Genomic DNA, 19,534 nt, shown 5'->3' on the forward strand with positions numbered 1-19,534 from the left:
ATACTAATTGAGTCGGGGACACGACGGCAGATTGAGGAAAGGGGAAAGAGTGAATTTGTGTGTGTTGACTGCGTTCCATTGAGAGCTACGAGCTTTGATAAATGGGCGCGTGGCGGCGTGACGCTCTCATTAGACGAGACTGGCAACGGAAATGACCACTTAATGAAAAGCAACAACCGCAGTGGAATGAGGGATAGAAATAAAACAACAGATGAGTTGAGGATGTCAATTAACAACAACAGAAAACGGGAGCTGTATGTGTGTGAGTGTAAACATTAAGCACAGAGAAGGTGGATAGATGTGCATCATCCATCACTACATGGCGCCACCTCTCAGCCAAACTTCACATGATTCAATATCCTCATGACACCTGGCCAACTCCATGCAAAGCAGATCCATCGACTATATTCATGTATATTATGCAGGAGCATCAAAGAGTGTGCTGGAGGAATGACGAGGAATCGAGGGGCTGGCAGATGCAAAGAAAAGAGAAAAGACAGAACACCAACAAACCAATCTGATTGCACCAGCTGATGGATGCCTCTCAAGCTCTTTCTCTCCTCTTTATCTACTTTCCTCTTTCTCTCCTTATCGCTTTCCCTCCCGAGCTTCCGTCTCCTTCTTCCAAACTCACTGACAGCATCAATCAAAGAAGTAGTCCGGAGCGTAATGTGGTGTGCACGCACAGAGGCAAGCATGCACAAAGACATGGCTATGAGCTACCCTCAAAAAAAAAAAAACGATTTAGTTGTTTTGAAAAACAACTTATTCTAATGTGTTGAGGAAAGATGATGATTTGCTTTTTCAGAGTTTATTTTTTTATAGCTGACACAGGCAGGGAGTGATGCTGATGAAGGCCGCCCTGCTGCTTCTACTCATCACTCAGTCAAACACAGTATTAACAAAATGAATCATGCACTGCTTTGACTGGAAGTTAAGCTTTAGAGAAATGGGCCACAAGAGGTACTATATTTGAGCCTTGGTGGAAACTTTCTTATGAATCTCAGTTTTAAACACACAGGGTGCCGTAAGTGGGCGTCATTTCCAATATACAGGGCAACCTAATATACTCCTATAGAAACAACTTGACCTCTTAAATGGACATTGTGACATTATAGTCTAACATTCTCAGCTGGTGTTATTGTTGCAGAGGGTTTCATTGCAAAGAAAATGAAAAAGGAAAAGTCTGTTGAGAGGAAAATATCTGATAAATGCACAGTGAATAGAGAAGTGGTATTACTAGGCAACACCACCGACGGCTTCCAGTTCCTAGCTCCAAAACATCCATTTCCAAAGGACTGCACTCTCATAAAATAGTAAAATAGAATTCATTATCCAATGCATATTAGGCTTCAAAGATGCATATTGTGGACTAATTGGGCCTTAGGGTACAGTTTGAAAGAATTAATGACAACTTGTAGTAAAGATTGGCATAGAAATGACTTCGAACCCCAAGCACATTTTGAATGGACGGTGGCCATCAGTGGCCAAAATTCTTCCAGACAAACATGTTTTCTTCTTCAAGTGTATCCAGTGGCCTCAGGTACAGCAATACTTGCACTGCAGCTAACTATGTTTGGTCCCTTTTAAAGGCGTTACTTATCCCAAACAGTGCTCTAGCATCTATCAAGCAAAACCAGAAGTTTTTAAGAGTAAGAAGGTTCTTGCTGCACCAGAGGTGTCCAGTTCTTGAGGGCCACAATTCTACAGGTTTTTGATGTTTGACTCAAATTAATGAGTTATTGTGAAGACGTTCATAGGCTGTTGGATACATTTAATTTGAGTCAATTGTGTTGGAGCAGGGAAGCATTGACAACCTGCAGGACAGCGACCCTTGAGGACCGACTTTGGACACCCTGAACTATACACAGAGTTGGTTGTCCATTCAGAGACACCATAGTAAAAAATTGTGGCATAAAAATGGCAGCTGCCATGTATGTGGATCCACAGCAAGGAGATCATTCTAACGGAATAAAAACAAGTTATTTTAATAAAGTGATTAGACACCAATAGAAACTTTTAGAAGTTTTTAATAATATTAAAATTTTTTCTGTTATTGTAAACAGCCGGGCAGCTGTGGCTTTTTGGGAGGTTGTGGCTGAGGAGGAAGAGCAGTCGTCCACCAACTGGCAAGTATGAGGATCTACTTCAGGGCTCCCGTAACTCCATGCCAAAGTGTCCTTGGGCAAGACACTGAACCTTAAGTTGCCTCCCGATATATCTATTGGGATATGAATGTGTTTGATGGTATAAAGCACTTAGATTTATAACAACAGAAGTGCTGTATGAGTGTGTGCATGAATAAGTGAATGTGACATGTATTGCAAAATGGCTCTGAGTGGTCAACATGACTAGAAAAGTGCTGTGTAAGTACAGTATATTTATAATATATGGAGAAAAAAGCAAGGCCACAGAACTTTGGCAGATTTTGTCACATTAGCGCCCCCTAACAAAGACAAAAGGTGGATTTATACTTGGTTAGCTTCTGTATAAATGGACTTGGTAAATTTTTGGTGTTGTGTTGCAGTTTCTCCTTCTAATCTGAAGGTGGCAGCAGGGGTGGTAAACTCAACAGGTCGGAGTCCTTTTGCTGGTTAACTTCAGTTCTGGTACGTATTTTCTGTTTTAAAAGAACAATAGCCTCCCGTAGGGTTCAGTGTCTTTATTAGCTCGTGGAAGAAAACAAAGAAATAATTCGATCAGCCTCTCATCAACTTGATCCACTGGTTATTGTATTTAAAAATAGTGGTTACCATACAAATTCAGCGAGAAGATCCAGATATGCAGCCACGCGTAATCCCAAACTGACCAATCAAAAGTGAGTACTTCTGTGTAACTGTCTGCGTAGCAGGGGTGTACGTCAGGTCTGGAAGAGGTGTGAGTCGAGCCCCTGCGGACCTACGCCGAGACTACGGCAAGTATAAATCCGCCTTTATTCAGTATTAGTCTTACATCCTGGCTCTTCTCTGAGACCTCTCCAGCCAGGAAAAGTCGGTCTGATGTTGATTCACATTATCTTTTTTTTTCTCGCTTCCTCCGATCATGTCCTTTTGTGTATCTTTGCTGAATCATTCATGGTGAGCATTTAAATTAGTGAGGCAGTGTGTTGATATCCAGTTCCTGGAATGTGACATGGTGGAGTAAAGTAAAGAGTTGCTGTAACGTGATGCCCCGTGCTTGAACAAAAGATGTGAATTGTGGTTTTTCAGCTTTGGGACATTGCAGACAATGACAGCGCCAGGCATGTGAATATCACTATGCCGTCAAAGTAAAACCAGAAACACAACGCTTTAAGGTCAAAAACTTAGGTAATATTGATTTAAGTACCAATCATTAGCTCCAATCACTTGCTTAGATATAGTTTTTAAAACAGCAGTTCACAAGCTACTTGGTAAGATCATGATGGCCACATCCACTCAATCAATAAACTGCCCTTGTCAAAAGGAGTACATGAACCCAATTTAAAAAAAAGTCCTGAGTCTATTTTCTCCTCTAAAACTTCATTTGCAAACTGTCAGTTTTATTCATCCAGACCCTGCACAACGCTTATGCAGATCAGTAGCTTATTATGTAGAAAAAAAGCCACAAAAGTTGTTCTTGCTGCATTAAAACGAAGAAGCAAGTACTTCTGATCAAGTAATAATAAGAGTGGATTAGATTTATATTGCGCTTTTTTGCTGACGGCACTCAAAGCGCTTACATTGGATCCATTATTCATTCACTCCTCATTCATATTTGGTAATGGTAAGCTACATGTGTAGCCACAGATGCCCTGGGCCAGACTGACTGGAGTGTGAAGAGTTAGAGAAGAGAATATGTTGGTGCTTATAAAAGTCAAACTAAAGTCTGAGAGCAGGTCGGTCTGTTAAAATGCCAATGGGAGCATTGACATTCAGTAAAAAAAAAAAAAAAAAGACCCTGACTCTAAAGCAGACAGCGTACAGATAACAAACTGTACTGTTTAAATACATTTAAAGGGTCATAAACACCCCCTACCAACAACAGTGGATGAATGTCATTTTCTCCTCACAGCTAACTAAGATTAAAGTGAATGCACATTTGTTTAACACGATAAACATTGCAGTCAAGCCATGATAGGTCTGAGATTATATCTTCCAAGATTTAGTTAAATCTATCTGCCAGCCTTTTCATGCAAAACAAGGCGCATTAATATTTCAAAATCCTGGGAAAATGGAAATCTTTGTTTTCAAAACCACACAGTGGTTTGAAATTCAGTCCTTAAAATACAGCAGCAACATGTGCTCTTGGAGGACCCTCTGCCCCTTTCCTTTCTAAGAAAAACACCTTCCATTCTTCCCAGAGGGTTTACTTAAACACGCACTGTTCTTTCAGTCCTCCCTTACTGTGATTAGTATTCAAGGAAACAAATTGCCTTATTTTCCCTGCTGCATCCATGGAGGGATATTGATATGGACCTGGGGAGGCTGCATGTCAACTGCTGCTGAATAATGTGACCCCTCTGTCTCATTTCCATAACACACACAAACACACTCATAAACACAAACTGATACCGCAAATAGCTGAATCCTGCCTTTATGCTGTCATGTTGTGATCTTCTTTCCATCATGACACCGTGTGTATATCCAACGTGACCAGACTTGCTGGGAGGACTGTGTATGTGTTGCATAGCCAAAGCGATTAACTGTGACATACATGAAAGCTATATTCAATACCACGCATAAAGCATAGATAGAGATAAACATTCTGTCTGTGCATTCTCACCCATACACAACGCCTCGGGGTGCAGAATTATAAGATGGAAGAATAAATCTGGCATACAGTGACAAACCACACTAATTCTCAGATTAAAAAGGGAGAAAGCACTTTATAATATAAACTCCAATCATATCATCTTTTTTCATTGCAGATGTAGATTTAAATAACTTGAAATTAGACTGGAAATCCTTGCAGAATAGTGGGGAACTGAAAGAGTAATCACTGGGTAGGATAAAGAGACAAGGAAAAAAAAAAGGTTGTGATCTTGTGATTACACATACAATCAGTCTGTCCTGAGGCTTTTAAGAAGACATGTTATGATCAACCTTTACAGTGAACTTTGACACTACAGAATCTTATTCTCGGCACGGAAATTAACATTAAAGCCACTATTTGAAAGTTTCCAACCTTAAAACTCTGCGCTTCTGACTTGTTTTGATGGCACACTGATATTTATTATGCAAATTCTTGAAGCCGTCATTGCCCTGAAGCCTTCCCAAGGATAAGAAACTGCACTTTACAACTATGTGTTCCAGCCCATTGCATTACTTGACAGCTGCGCTTCACTTAAAAGCACCACGTCACACACGAGCAACTGGATATCAACACACTGGTCATTTTGAATGCACACCATGGCTGATTCAACAAAGAAACACAAGAGGACATCATCAGAGAGAGCTCAGAGAAGAGACAGGAAGGCAGCCAGATGCTGAATTAGCCTTCGTTAGGCGGCGCCAAAGTGCAAAAGTCTGCCAAAGTTCAGCAGTGGAGCTTTAATACTGTTCTCCTTGAATGGATTTTTATTGTCATTGCACAACAATTACGTCAATAATCATTGGCAGTGAAATTCTTAGATCCCAAGCTCTCCTAACAATGCTAAAAAGAATATAAACCACATGAAAATAGTAAATAAATAATCCTTGGCTGTGTTTTTGGACTATGGAGAAAATTAAATCTATGAGGGGCGTCCAGTTACAATGGGATATTATACCAATTAAAAGGATAACAAACATTGTTGAATCGATTGGATTCAGGAAGAAGCAATCTATATAAAACAATATCAACTCAACAGTAATTATAACAAAAATACTATCAACTCAAACAATATTAAAACTCACATTCATATCAAATCATAAAAAGCAGCTAAAATATCCAGACATGAGCTCAATCAGACATGAACAACAATCTGTAATAGACTGTGCCACATTCTGTACAATAGGCTTTAAGATTTTCACATTCAATAAATGTAATTTCATAAATATTTGTCTACAATAAAGCATGTTATAGTGTAAACCTTACACCTTTTTACAGTCTCATACAAAATAGTTTTAGAACTTAAGTTATAATAAAGATAGTACAGTCCAACTTTTTCATAGTTACACCTCATCTGCAAATAGACATTTCCTTATGAAAGAACATAATTTTGGTAAACAATTCCACATGTTCTTTCAAAAGTATGTCTTACAAATGATTAGTATATTGATGTTTGACCTTTATCCAAAATCTGGATTGACGCAATTAACTAGTTGATTGGTGAATCAATGAAAGACACATAAAAACTGTTCTCTTTGGCTCAGCTGAACCTGAAATTGGTGGTGATTTTACAAATAATGTCATCAAATGCCATCTGAAGCTGAGTGTCTGTTGCTGGGAATAGAATCTGATATTGCCATCTGTAGAGGACTTAGATGGGACATGTGCCAACTAGTTGTGCTACCACTAGTTCTAGTTTCTAGAACTTTTTTCCCCCCTTTCTCGAAGAAAATTAAGTGGAAATGTCAAGAGAGATTTGTAAACCCATACCAGTTGCATCCAAAGTGGGTCAAACTATGCATTTTAGGCATCTCTGTAGCTGTTAGAGTCCACACTGATTCTTCATGACTTAGATTTGACAAAGTGCTGGAAACATTCCTCAGAGATTTTACTCCATGTTGACATGACAGTGTCACACAGTTGGTGCAGGTTTGTCGGTTGCATCCATGATGAGAATCCCCCGCTCCACCACATCCCAATACTGCTCTGTTGGATAGGGATCTGGTGACGTTGGAGGCCGTTAGAGTCCAGTGAACTCAAGAAAGCAGGTGGAGATGACCTGAGCTTTTGGACATGGTGCATTATCCTGCTGGAAGTAGCATCAGAAGATGCTACACTGTGGTCATAAAGGGATGGACATGGTTAGCAACAATACTCAGGTAGGCTGTGGTGTTAAAATGATGCTCAGCTGGTACTAAGGGGCCTAAAGTGTGCCAAGTTTCACAGCCGAACTGGACGGATCCATGCTTTCATGTTTTTACCCACTTCTGAACCTACCATCTGAATGTGGAGCTGAAATGGAAACTCAGACCAACAACGTTTCTCCATCTTCTATAGTCCAGTGTTGGTGAGTCTCTGTGAATTGTAGTTTCAGTTTCTTGTTCTTAGTTCTTAGAGGCACCCGGTGTTGTCTTCTGCTGCTGTAAGCCAATCTGCTTCAAGGTTTAATGTCAGGGAACGGCAACACCATTCCTCATGAGGTACTGTCCTGCTGTAACACACCAGACTTAAATCAACTGGTCATTAACAGGCTTGTGCACAACTGTTCATTTGAGTGAGGTTGTGCTGTAGGAAGGAAACATCTAAAATCTAGAACAGTAGCTTAAGAGGGCCGAAATTCAAGATTTCAGTTTTATGTGTTGTGTACTCATGTATGAGTTTCTGTATCTGTAATAAAGTGGCTGGTTAGTGTAGTTAACCTGAGGATAAAGAATAAGTATATTTGATAAGGGGATGATTTCCTCCTTTAAAAATGGCTCCTTAAAGGCAGCATCATGGCCATCCCCATACTTTCCTCATCTAAAACACTGCAGCTTCAAGGCTGCTGTGCTGCTGTAACCAAGCCTGACTCATGACCCTCCTCTCAGAGGAGGCAGAAGCAAAACAGGGTTTCTTTCCTGAGATCAAAAAAAACAACAAACTATGATTCCCAGCACTGACACTTCATTTACACAAGTTGCACAAATCCCAGCTATTATTGCTGAATTCATTAACAACCAGGATATGAAATTATCCCATTGCTGTAAACAGTAGATGAAGATTACATGCTGCAGCTCACAGATGGACCAGATGACTCTTTAATTATTGATGTGCTTGCAAAGAATAAATTAGTCAAATGTAACTACTCTTTTGTGGAACATACAAGAAAGGACACACACAAATAGTATCTGCAACCACGGATGTTCATACATTATAAAAAGCCATTAAAAAATGAAATACATCACAAAAACAGAACTGCTTTAGATGCATCCATCAGTTCTATGTGGGCACAACCTGACACACACACAAGCTGTTACTGTAAGAGGATGAACAGTGCCACCTTGTTTTAGTCAAATGCTACTGCATGCTCCAGTCTCCAGCCTTTACATAAGCATCACTAACACACACACACACACACACACACACACACACACACACACACACACACACACACACACACACACACACACACACACAAACAACCTCACAAACAAACATACACACTTTCCTATTCCATCCGAAAACTAATCAACCCATTTTTCTTCTCTCTCATCGCCGTCTAGCACTGCTGTGTGTGTTTTAGTGCTCAAACGTGAGTGTGTGTGTGGTACCAGTCTATTGAGAGGCTTTTGTGCGGTTGTCATTTATCTTACAACTGCTTCCCTCTCCTCCATCTTCTCCCTCTCACACTATTCTTCATTCTTTCTTTGAACGAGAGATGCATAATTCAGAAGGAGAGTGTGGTGTCTTGACAGTAGTATGGTAACCCCAACATCTCACAAACAGACACAGAGTGAGTTCTGACTTGCACACAAGAACACTTTCTTCACTAAACTGCAGGTTTACAAAGACAAGTTTAGACGTCGGCATTTTTAAGCGTTACAATATGAATCCCAGAGTAACGTTCCGACTCCTGACTGCAGAAAATGAAAGCTGCACTTCCTGACAATCCGGCTAGGTGTCTAAACTTGTGATTGCAACATAACTGAAAGGATCCAAAACTGCTGTTTGTGGTCAACTGGTTGTGTTTGTATTTTGTATGTCTCTGAACACACATGTGCTTCTGTCATTTTTTTTTTGTTCTCTGAATTACAAGCAGTGGAAGTATTAAAAATCCTAAAAGCTCCACCTTTACCCCTCCATGTACAAATTAGATGCTGTTCAACAGACAGCATAACAGGATGCGTAGAGAATGCATTTATCCATGGCTGCGAAGTGTGATGAATATTGACAGTGCACAGGCACAGCGAGGTGAGGCGTCTGACCCTGACTGAAGAAAAATTTAGCTCTTGATATCCGTGACATCATATTAGAAATGGCTATGAATAAGAAAAAAGGCCCAGGCCGTTATTGGCGCTTTTTAAAATTGACTGTTGAGTAATTAGTGATACCATTTAGCATGAAGAGCATTAGCATTTAGGGCTGCAGCTGCTAGCTGAATAATAACACATACACGACACACACAAAACCACTGCTATGGAGCTAGGACAGGGACATGTTACCTAACTTGTATCTTGCATCGTATTTGTATCTGTAACAAAAAGTACATGTCTGCAAGCATGGCTTAATTCTGCTAATCAGAAAATATTACTCGTATTTTCAGACTTAGCAGAACAAATTCGTACTTGTAGATTTGATTTGTACTCGTATGACACACTTACAGTAACAAAAGTAACAAAACGTATGTCCCTATCCTAACTCCATACACCCACAGATGAGGGGAACAACAACATCGATTATCTCATTGCGGTGACGCTTTTCCAGGGTTGGGAATGGCAGACTGGGAGGGAATTTTGCAAGCAGTTTTAGGATATGAGCAAGTTTAACAGCTCAGAAATTGTGAAGGCTGGAAGACATAGAGCAGATCTCTCAGAGCTGTGGTAGAGACACACTGCTTTCCGTGTGTGTGTGGGTTGCATTAGTGTTGCCTGTCAGAGTGCATGTGTGAAACAAAACCGTAGGCAGAATCGTGTTCTGATGATTTATATTCATGTAGATTTTTACCTTGACCCACTAGGAACCTTTGAACTAAAACAACCTGTGACCCGGGGGTAGTGATCATTTCAGTTTCAGGTCTTCTGCATTTCCACTGAGGTCCAAAGCACAGGCAGATTATGTCCATTGAAGTATAAAATGTTCCTACACGGAACAGTAAAATCAGCTGTTTTAACATAAATTCTGTTAACATTACTCATTTCTACAGGTTGTGGGTGCTCATGTTGGCACCTTTGAACATAACCACTGTGAAACAATTAGAGATTAACATTTGAATGCTTTGATTTGTTGCTTTTGTGTTACAATCCACATTGCCTCTCACCGTTCATTCTCCAGCTCATTCCACCTCCGCTACGAAGCTTGAAATGTTGCATTTACAAACTATAACTATTTCTGCCAAATTACAGGATTTTATGAAGTATAGGGGAGATTAAACATGAAGCTGACTTAGACTAAAACAAGAATTTAAGATGCTGGGAAGAGTCACTCATTTAGAAGTATTATACAATGCAAGTCCAAACCCAAATGTCTAAGGTACTCTCAAAAGTACTTCTTCTTTACCAGGGCACAGTTGGGGACTAAAATATCTCCTTTGGATCTTTATTTAGCCCCTGAGTCCTGTGGTGAGAAAAGAGGTAGTAGAGAACAGGACCAATTTAAAGGCCTTGGTTCCTGGAAGATGTTCCTGCAATTGAAATTCAGCTATTGTTGCAGATCATTCTCTATGATACAGTATAATGGGAAGCAGGTGAATTAAATATCTTGACTGAAGGGAGCATTTTACCAGCTGTAATCAAGTGAAGAAATCAAATGACGTTATTAGCTAAAGTTTAATCGTAGATGGAGTTTTAAAATAGCAGAAATGGCAGGTTATTACTAAAATGCTTACTTGCAATGTACTTAAACTACCAAGTCAAAGATTTGGACCCACTTTCCCATTAAATCTAATTTTTATTCCTAAAACAACATAAACAACATATCAGATGCTGCAACTGAGACATTTTACCATTTCATTAAAAATACTAGGTCATTTTGAATTTGGTGGCAGCAACACGTCTCAAAGATGGAACAGGGTGATGTTTAGCATGGTGTTGCATCCCCTCTCCTTTTAACAACTGTCTGTAAACATCTCGGAAGCGAGAAGAACAGTTGCTGGAGTTTTAGGTGAAGAATGTTGTCCCATTCTTGCAGGATTCTAGCTGCTCAACAGTCCTGGACCTTGGTTGCTGGATTTTTGGTTACATGATGCAGCAAATGTTTTCTTTTGGTGAAAGGTCTGGACTGCAGGCAGGCCAGTTCAGGAACCGGACTCTTCTGCTATGAAGCCATGCTGTTGTGGTTTAGCATTGTTTTGCTGAGATCTGCAAGGCCTTCTGTGAAGGAGATGTTGTCTGGAGCCTTCAGCCACCTAAAGCATCCAGTTTTGACCTTCAGCCTTGACCCATGCACACAAAAATTCCTCCTGATTCTCCTTTCGATGATATTATATACTGTAGATGGTGGGATCGTTTTTATACCAAATCATGTTATTGACCTGTTGCCAATTAATGTAATTAGTGGTCCAGTGCTTCTCCTGCTGTTTTTTATTTGAGCTGATTACTTTTCCAGACTTTTATCGCCCCTGTTCTAACTTTTGAGATGTGTTGCTTCCATCAAATTCAAAACTGGTTACTATTTTCCATGACATGGTTAAATGTCTCAGTTTCAATATCTGATATGTTGTTTGTTGTTGTTCTGTTGGGAATAATAATAGATTTGCAAATCATTGCAATTTGTTTTTATTCATACTTTACACAGCCTTCCCACTTTTTTTTTTTTGGAATTGGTGTTCTACATGTAGTTGATCTAACATTGTATATTCTATTTTATACCATAGTCTGGGTGAATACTTGATTCTGATTGGCTGATGGGTGTCCATTAAAAAGTGATAATGGACACCTATGAAAAAAGTTCCATCCAAATAGCCTTACTGTTGTAAATTATTGCACTGACTAAATGTAGTTGGTTACCGTGGCAACAGAAACTCTGAGGCCAGGCTGCGGACGCGCCAAATCAGAGCAGCCTGCAGGCTTATTGAACGATGTAGGAAACTATCTGTGGACTTTGACTGTTTGAAACAAAATGTCGCATCATCCTCTAGACATAACTGCGGCCGAATGAGCTGGAGGTTCTGTGTCAGAGACGGTTACCTTGGCAACGTGTCACAAGGAAATAGTCCACTCAGCCGCTCCTTGTGAAAAACTTACGATTTTACTGGTCAAACAACATTAACTCATTAATAACTGGTTTAATATTTTTTTTCTTTCTTAATGGACCATGGTATAAGCGAGATAACTTCGTGGAGGCAACAGTCCTCCGCTTAGTATCGGACGGTTCACGCCTCCACGTCGTCCACTAATTTATGATAATGGCCACCTCTTTGGCCATTATCCCTTACTTATAAAAGCTTTTCAAAACATTACAATATATAATCAAAAGGTTAGAATTACCAAGGTAAGCTATGTTGTTAGCTTCTAGAACTAACATGCAATGAACTACACAGTAGTGTCCAGTAAGTAGTTATCCGTCTTGAGTTGTAGGTTTCGACCCTAAAATTTCACCAAATATAACAGAGATATATCTATGTAATACATGTTAAAGAGCATATATTGTACACACTCAACCTTCACAGACACATTTCTAGTAGACCACAGAGTGGAGTGGAATGTTTGGCCTGTGTTATTCAAACAAGTAGAAAATTGGTTGTATTACTTGTGAGAACAGGGCTAATCCTGCCTCTATTCCAGCCTGAATCCACACAGCTCACACACCAGATGTGGGGATTACCTCTCAGAAACCCACACACCTGGCTCTGGGCCTCCACACACACAAACACACAGAAAACGATTGCAGACGCTGGGAGTATGTAAGATTTTGAGAAGAAACCACAAGGATGCAAAGGAAGCTAAAGAGACACAGTTTTTCTCTCACAAACTGAAGAACACAATCAGATGCATGATGGAAATGGCCAAGTCTGTGGAAGGAGACTGCTTAGAAATCATTCATCCCACATACAAACATTGCGTTTTGAACCCCTACGTTTTCTTTTCTTCTTTATTTTTACATTAAACATGATGCGTCTCATACTACATTAAATAAATCCCGTACTGTGGATGCAGTGGTCTGAAGCATCTGCATTCAGGTAAATTTAGAGCATGATGATGACCCACTTCCCACACTAGCTTCACAATGTAAAATCAGCAAACTAGAGGACCAGTGTTTGGAAAGGAATTGAGTCAGCTTTAAATTTAAGATCCAGTTAATGCAAGGCTTTCCATGGGGATACGGAATACACTAGTAGGAATAGCTAGCTAGGCAAAGAAAACTTTAGTATGATTCACTACTCATGTAGAGATATTGCCAGTCATATTGCAAATTGAACTGAATTATTACAAACAAAATACAGAATCACTGCACATCAGTTGCACATTTAATTAATTACTCAATAATGGATCATTTACATAGTCAAATATAACATTTCAGAACAACTTTACCATAAAAATGCTTAATGGTGAGAAACTAACTGGAGAAGTTACATGTGTTCTGTATTTCTAAAGAGCCTCAATTACTTCCTGCCATTCTTTCATGTATTTTATGTATTCATGTTCCACACCCAGAGCAGCACGCTGTTACAAACATGATTAGAAGAGCAAAATGATATCAAACATAGGACAAAATTAGATCATAATCCAATTCCCCTGGAAATAAAATCACTTCAAGTGAACATTAATTCCAGTTCTAGTGAATCGGAACATTCAATTATAAAAGTAAATTAAATAATAATGACAGTTCAGTTAATATATTTATGAACTTAAAACTGAATTTTTCTCTCTACATATTTTTTTTTATTAGAATACATTTTAAAAAATTCCTCTAAATTTTGCTTATCTGCAGTTTGATATTTTATATTGATGTGGAGATCTTCTGATTAAACCCCCGGCATCCTGAATAGGTTCAGGAAAACTGCACATCTGACTTTATGACTGCGAAAAGCAGCCTAAATAACTCTCTCATGGCTTTATAGTTTTGGGTTGACTGAATTATTCACTTTGCTACTGGACAAAAAACAAAAAAAAGCCAGAATCAGAAATCTGCGTATCTTTAGTTGATTTGACATCTCCATACAAAGTCCCATGACATCATCTCTTAATTTCATTTAGGCTATCTGATATTAGTTTCCAGACCGTCTGAACACTGCCTCAGTAGGAGTGTTTTTAAGGTTTGTTAACCCAGACACATATGTGTGGCATTAATGGAAAATCTAGTGAACTTGTTCCAGTGAGCTGTTTCTTGAATTAACTTGTGTGATGAGGATGTCCCCTGCTTCTTAATGAGTTGATACACGGAGAAAACAGACTCCAAAAAATACCATTAAAAATCTTTGTCCAACCTAAATAAAACTTAAAAGCTCAGTAACTTTTAGACCCACAGGATGAAAGGGCATCTTTTGAATGTACTTGGACAAATCCACCAGAAAACAATAAAAAATAATGCAGCAAATCATCTGTGGAAAGGGGGAAACAGGTAAGACTGTGAGACCTAACTTGAGGGTTGACCTGGCTTAAGGCCAAAGGTTAAATGTAAATCCTACCATGGTTGAATGAAAAAAACCAAAAGTCTACACCGCCTCTTTCAAAGTAAATGATTATTTGTGCCAAAACGTTTGACTAATACTGTTTGCTTAACTTATTTTATTACATTTATATCAGTTTAGTGCTGTAGAATCTATTAAATTGTACCAATAATAATGAGTTAAACCATAAGGAACATGGAGAACTTAAAGGAATATCTTTACATTATCTTGAATTCTGGTGCTTCTCCAAAACATCTTTTTTTCTGGTTAACATCTCGCTGACGCCACAAGACTTTCAATGCTCAAGACCTTCTCAAAACCTGACCTGGAAATCTTTTTAAAGCAACATAACTGGTTGCATGTTTTTCACATTGAAAGTGAAGGGAAAAAAAAAATTTAACTACACATTTTCTAAACACGTCTAAGTATATTTATGATTATATAAAACAAAAAAAGGAGAAATAAAAAAAGACAGGAAAAAAAACCCCAAAATAAACTAATAAATTATTGACATAACAAAAACAAATAAATACATAAATGGTAAATTAATAAAAAAGGTTAAATAAAATAAAACATAAGAGTTTAAACTCCTTCAACTCATTATTTCCCTTTTTATACATTTAATTTTTAAAAAGGTTGTATGTAATAAGTACCTGCAGTACTAAACTTCACAGCTAAAGTACAAAAGAAGGTGAAAAGTTGTAGGAAATGGAAAAAAACTGCATAAGCAACGGCTCATTCTTCAAGCCAACAATAAAAAAAAAAGGAAAACATTCTGGACGGTGATGTAAATGGCTGAATTCTCCACACACTCACATCTGTCACATCAGCTGGAGTGATGGAGCATGTGTGGGCCAGCTGAAAGCAGACACCCCCAATAAACGCACATCCACACAACCCGAGACACCAGCTGAGGTATTGCAGTGCTGGCTCTGCAGGGTGACAGGCCGCATTATTATTTATGCACACTCATAAAGGGAGAGGGCAAACTCTCCATAAATCAGGCTTGCCCGAAAGGCTGGGCGATATGATGGAGATGACGGGAAGGAGGGAGCAAAAGAGCGAGGGATGTGGGTGACGAGGGAGCTCCAGGACTCGTATTTCTCAGGTCAGCAACACAAATCTCAAACCAGCTCATTTATCATTCCCACAGTGCAAACACTTCCACATCTGTGGACACACATTCACACCTTCTCACACCGATATGAAGGAATAAGTACCTCTTTCTCATAACTGTGCATAAACGCACACAAATCAGATTTCCACACAAACACCGCATGAAAAAAAACACACGCTCTAAATTTCCTCCTCAAAAAGTCCCAGTCAGAGCCGAATAATCAGCTTTCTTTTCCCTGTGGCCATCGTACGGCAAGCTGCTCCTCCCAGCCTCTCCTCCTCATCCTCCCTCCCTCCTTGCTTCCTCTTGGGATCTGATGGTGAAATGGAAGGAGTGATTAACTCAGAGCTGTGAGGGTGGCGCCCTCTCACCTGTGGCTCCCTCCTCTTCTGTCCATCCACCTTCCCTCAACGTCAGACTTCCATACAAAGCAGCACCTCTTTCTTTCTGCATGTCACCAGCACACAAACACAGAATGATGAATAATATACAGGTAATACATCAAGGGTGGGGTGTACATTTATTATATTTCTTTTATTTCTGAGTGCTCCAGCTAGCTAAAAGTGCTACCGCCTCCTGGTTTGACCGTATGTAATGGCTCAGATTACTTCTTTAGGGATAAATATTCTTACTTCCAGATGAGCTTGCTGTTATGGATATTTGAACCACTCAATGCTGACATTTAGTACTTGCAGTTGCCATGGAGAGCCAACATCTCTCAGAGCCTTAAGGAAGGAGAAGGAAAAAAGCGTTTCACCTGCAGTTTTTCGATTCTTTTACACCCATCAAACACACATGTGCCTACCAACATGCCTTATTAGATAGTTATTGACTTAACATTAAAGCCTGAAGGCAGAAAGTGAGATTTGTGCTGCATTATAGTGCATCTCTGCAAGCTTCATGACACTCCCATCCATCCACATGTAGATGTAAGGACACTGAAAAGCTCACTATACGGACCCTGTTTATCAGCCTGAAACGGCAGTTATATTAGCTGAATTGGTCGATTTTATCCACAGAAATCCTAATCAACTTTTGTTTCTTTTAACTGTTTCAGCATGCTTGAAATGATGAATCCTGCACAACAATGAATTTTAAATCAGCTTCCTGCTTTGCTGTGATTCAGTTGCACACCACCTTACAGGGAACAGCTAGGTGTTGAAAACTCTCCAAAGTCTGCTAAATTTCTCATCTGCTTTTCCAGCATCTGCTGAAGGCGGGGCTTTATCTATCTATCTATCTATCTATCTATCTATCTATCTATCTATCTATCTATCTATCTAATCACAAATCAATGTATCTGGCAGATGGTGACGGGAAAATAAAAGCAACTGAAATTTAATCATATATGTTTCTTTAAATAGTTTTTTATTGACATTTTTTTCACAAAAATGCTAAATAAAACAAAGTCCCAGCAAGAACCAAAGAAACTAACTAACCAGTTCCAAACCAGTCTTATTCTTAACACCTTGATGCCAATTCCCAGTCAATTTTTAATCTTACTTTTTTTTATTTTATTTCTTTAAATTATTCATTTATTTTTATTTAATTTTCATTGTATTTATTATCAATTCATCTAATGTTGTAGTTTATTTTATTCGTCTTTTTCATTTCATTTTTTACCATGCACATTTTGTTTTTATAGAATTGTAAATGAATTCAGGTGTTAAGGAGTTAATACGTCCAGCCACCACATTGTCCTTTTTTTTTTTTTTTTGATACGCCACTTATTGAACTCCTAAATGCCTGAATTTACTTAAAATTTAAAAAAAAAAAAAATCTGGGTAAAAAACAAATAGGGTGGGAAAAAAATGAATTACCATATAATATTAAGTAAATTATTTACAAATTAATAAAGATTAAGTATAAATAAATCCATACATAAATAAAAGAGTTTATTAAAACAAAAAAACATAGAAAAATAAAACAGATATAAAGAAATTAACTAAAGCCACAAGTGGTTTAATTCAAGTTTGAGACACGGGTATTAAGGGGTTAAATGTCACTCCTCATTCAGCTGCACTTTGATCACGCTTGTAAACAAAAAATACTCCTCATTGTTATTTTAAAGACTCGGCTCTTTACGGATCCCAAATGGCTCTTCATTTAGTATCACTCTTAGCTTATATTCTAATTTAGCCAAAATCAAGGGTTTCCGTGTTGGTAAGCAGTTTTTTTTTTGTTTTTTTTTAGCTTTTACTTTTAATACAGTTACCATTTTAATCAAACCTTTAAATGAACATTTGAACACAGCAAATAAATCAAATAAATAAAGACCAAAGTCCGAACATTATCCTCAGCTTTAGTTTGATTTGCATTAGAGATTTCTTCTATTTAGGATTAGGAGAAACTAATGAATAGAATTTTATGATTCATGTTTATACATATTTTTATGACTATACATGCTGTAGATAACATTTTAAATTGAAAACTAAAATGTCATCTGAAACCACCAGTATTGTGGCGCAAACAACCAAATACGTGATGCCCTCGTATGAGGCCGCTAGATCTCAGAAGGTTAAGACACTTATGATAAAGTCAAGGTTATTTTTATTTTACTAATTCAGCTTTGTAGTCTCCTCTATCATTGAAATGAAGCCAGATGTTTCTTACTTTTCCATTCTCGCTAATTTTCTCGTTTTTGCTGACATGCATGGACTTAAATCTGCCTGCTCTGTTCTCACCTCACCTCATCACTCACCTCCTTCTTTCTTTTACTTAATGGTATGACACTGGTCTGTCCCAGCATGTGACCGGTGTACCCATAAAAGTAAAATCCTATCCCCGCTTGCAAGCAAAGATGAAGATTCGGCTCTTCTTATTCTTTACATCGACGCATCACTAATGCATCACCCACCAAAGTAAGTTTTCATTTATACACATCCAAATTAAAGTTTAATCTGCAACTGGAGAGTTAGCAGGCGTAAAAAACTGTTTCATGGTCATGTTTTACTCGGGTTACTGACCTAATCATTCAAATCACAGAATTTGGAGGGACCGCTTACTAAAAAAAGTGACAAAAACAGCAATAAAAATAAGTATTTGTTGATAAAAACCCAACCTAACTGTCTTAAACTCTTATTTTTAGAGATTTTTTCCCTTTTAAAGATAAAAAAAAATCCAGTCAATACTCACAGACTTTAACTTTATTCAAACTGCAAGTTGAACCTTTTACATATATGACTACATATACATATATACTACATATATGACTATTTTAGTCGCTTTCCCTTCTCATGCCTCCTGTCATGTCAGACGTAAGCACACTTCTAATTCCAGAGGCCTATTAAGACACATAACCATCCACAGAACTCCATTCATTAGGCCAATCAGCCAGGTGATGAGGCTGAGAGGCAGGAAAATTGAATGATAACAACGGTTTGTGTGTTTTTCTATTTAAACTGTGTTTGTGTGTCCAATACAATGGACACAGCTGTGGCTCAGCTGTGTAATTGTAAAAGGAATCATTAAATATTTAACCTAAATGAGTTGGATTTGGCGTTTGATAGCATTAATTTCTGGTTGCTGTGAAGTTGCACATTGTGACAACCAAACACACACACATACACATACATCCTGAGTGTGACTTTATGCTGATTTGAGTTATTAGCACTTGGACTGAGCAGAGACTCAGGGAGCTGAGGGAGAGCATGCCACGCTTTAACACACCTTTAGACAACACACACATGCAGATGTATGCACACTGCATTGGCACTGCCATGTAGGGAACAGATGGTGTGAGGTCAGAGAGCAGATTTGCTGTAAACAAGTTGATCTATAATAGATCATTAGCTAGATGTGATTAGCTGAGCTGCCAAGCTAACTGGAGAAGCTAATACTGACAGCAAACACAAGCTGCAGCCTCAGAATAAAAAGACAGCAACTTCCTTTTATTTGACAGATATTTTATTTTACAACGTACAAATGCTTAAGAGGCATTCATATAAACAACATCAACATAATAGAGCACCAACAGCAAGATACGAGCCACATTTTAGCCTCAAAGTCAGGATTTCATACTGAAGTAAAAACTCAGTTTTAGCTTAAGCTGTTTTACACAC

The 19,534-nt window shown here is 38.5% G+C and overlaps 1 protein-coding gene across 2 annotated transcripts in view; it reads right to left on the bottom strand.

Annotated features, from left to right (window-relative positions):
• The window catches only part of pard3ba (par-3 family cell polarity regulator beta a), a 175,776-nt gene that overhangs the window by 135,898 nt on the left and 20,344 nt on the right, over nt 1-19,534 (bottom strand). The window lies entirely within an intron of this gene.

Source organism: Melanotaenia boesemani, chromosome 24, assembly GCF_017639745.1.
Source record: "Melanotaenia boesemani isolate fMelBoe1 chromosome 24, fMelBoe1.pri, whole genome shotgun sequence".
Lineage (NCBI taxonomy): Eukaryota > Metazoa > Chordata > Actinopteri > Atheriniformes > Melanotaeniidae > Melanotaenia > Melanotaenia boesemani.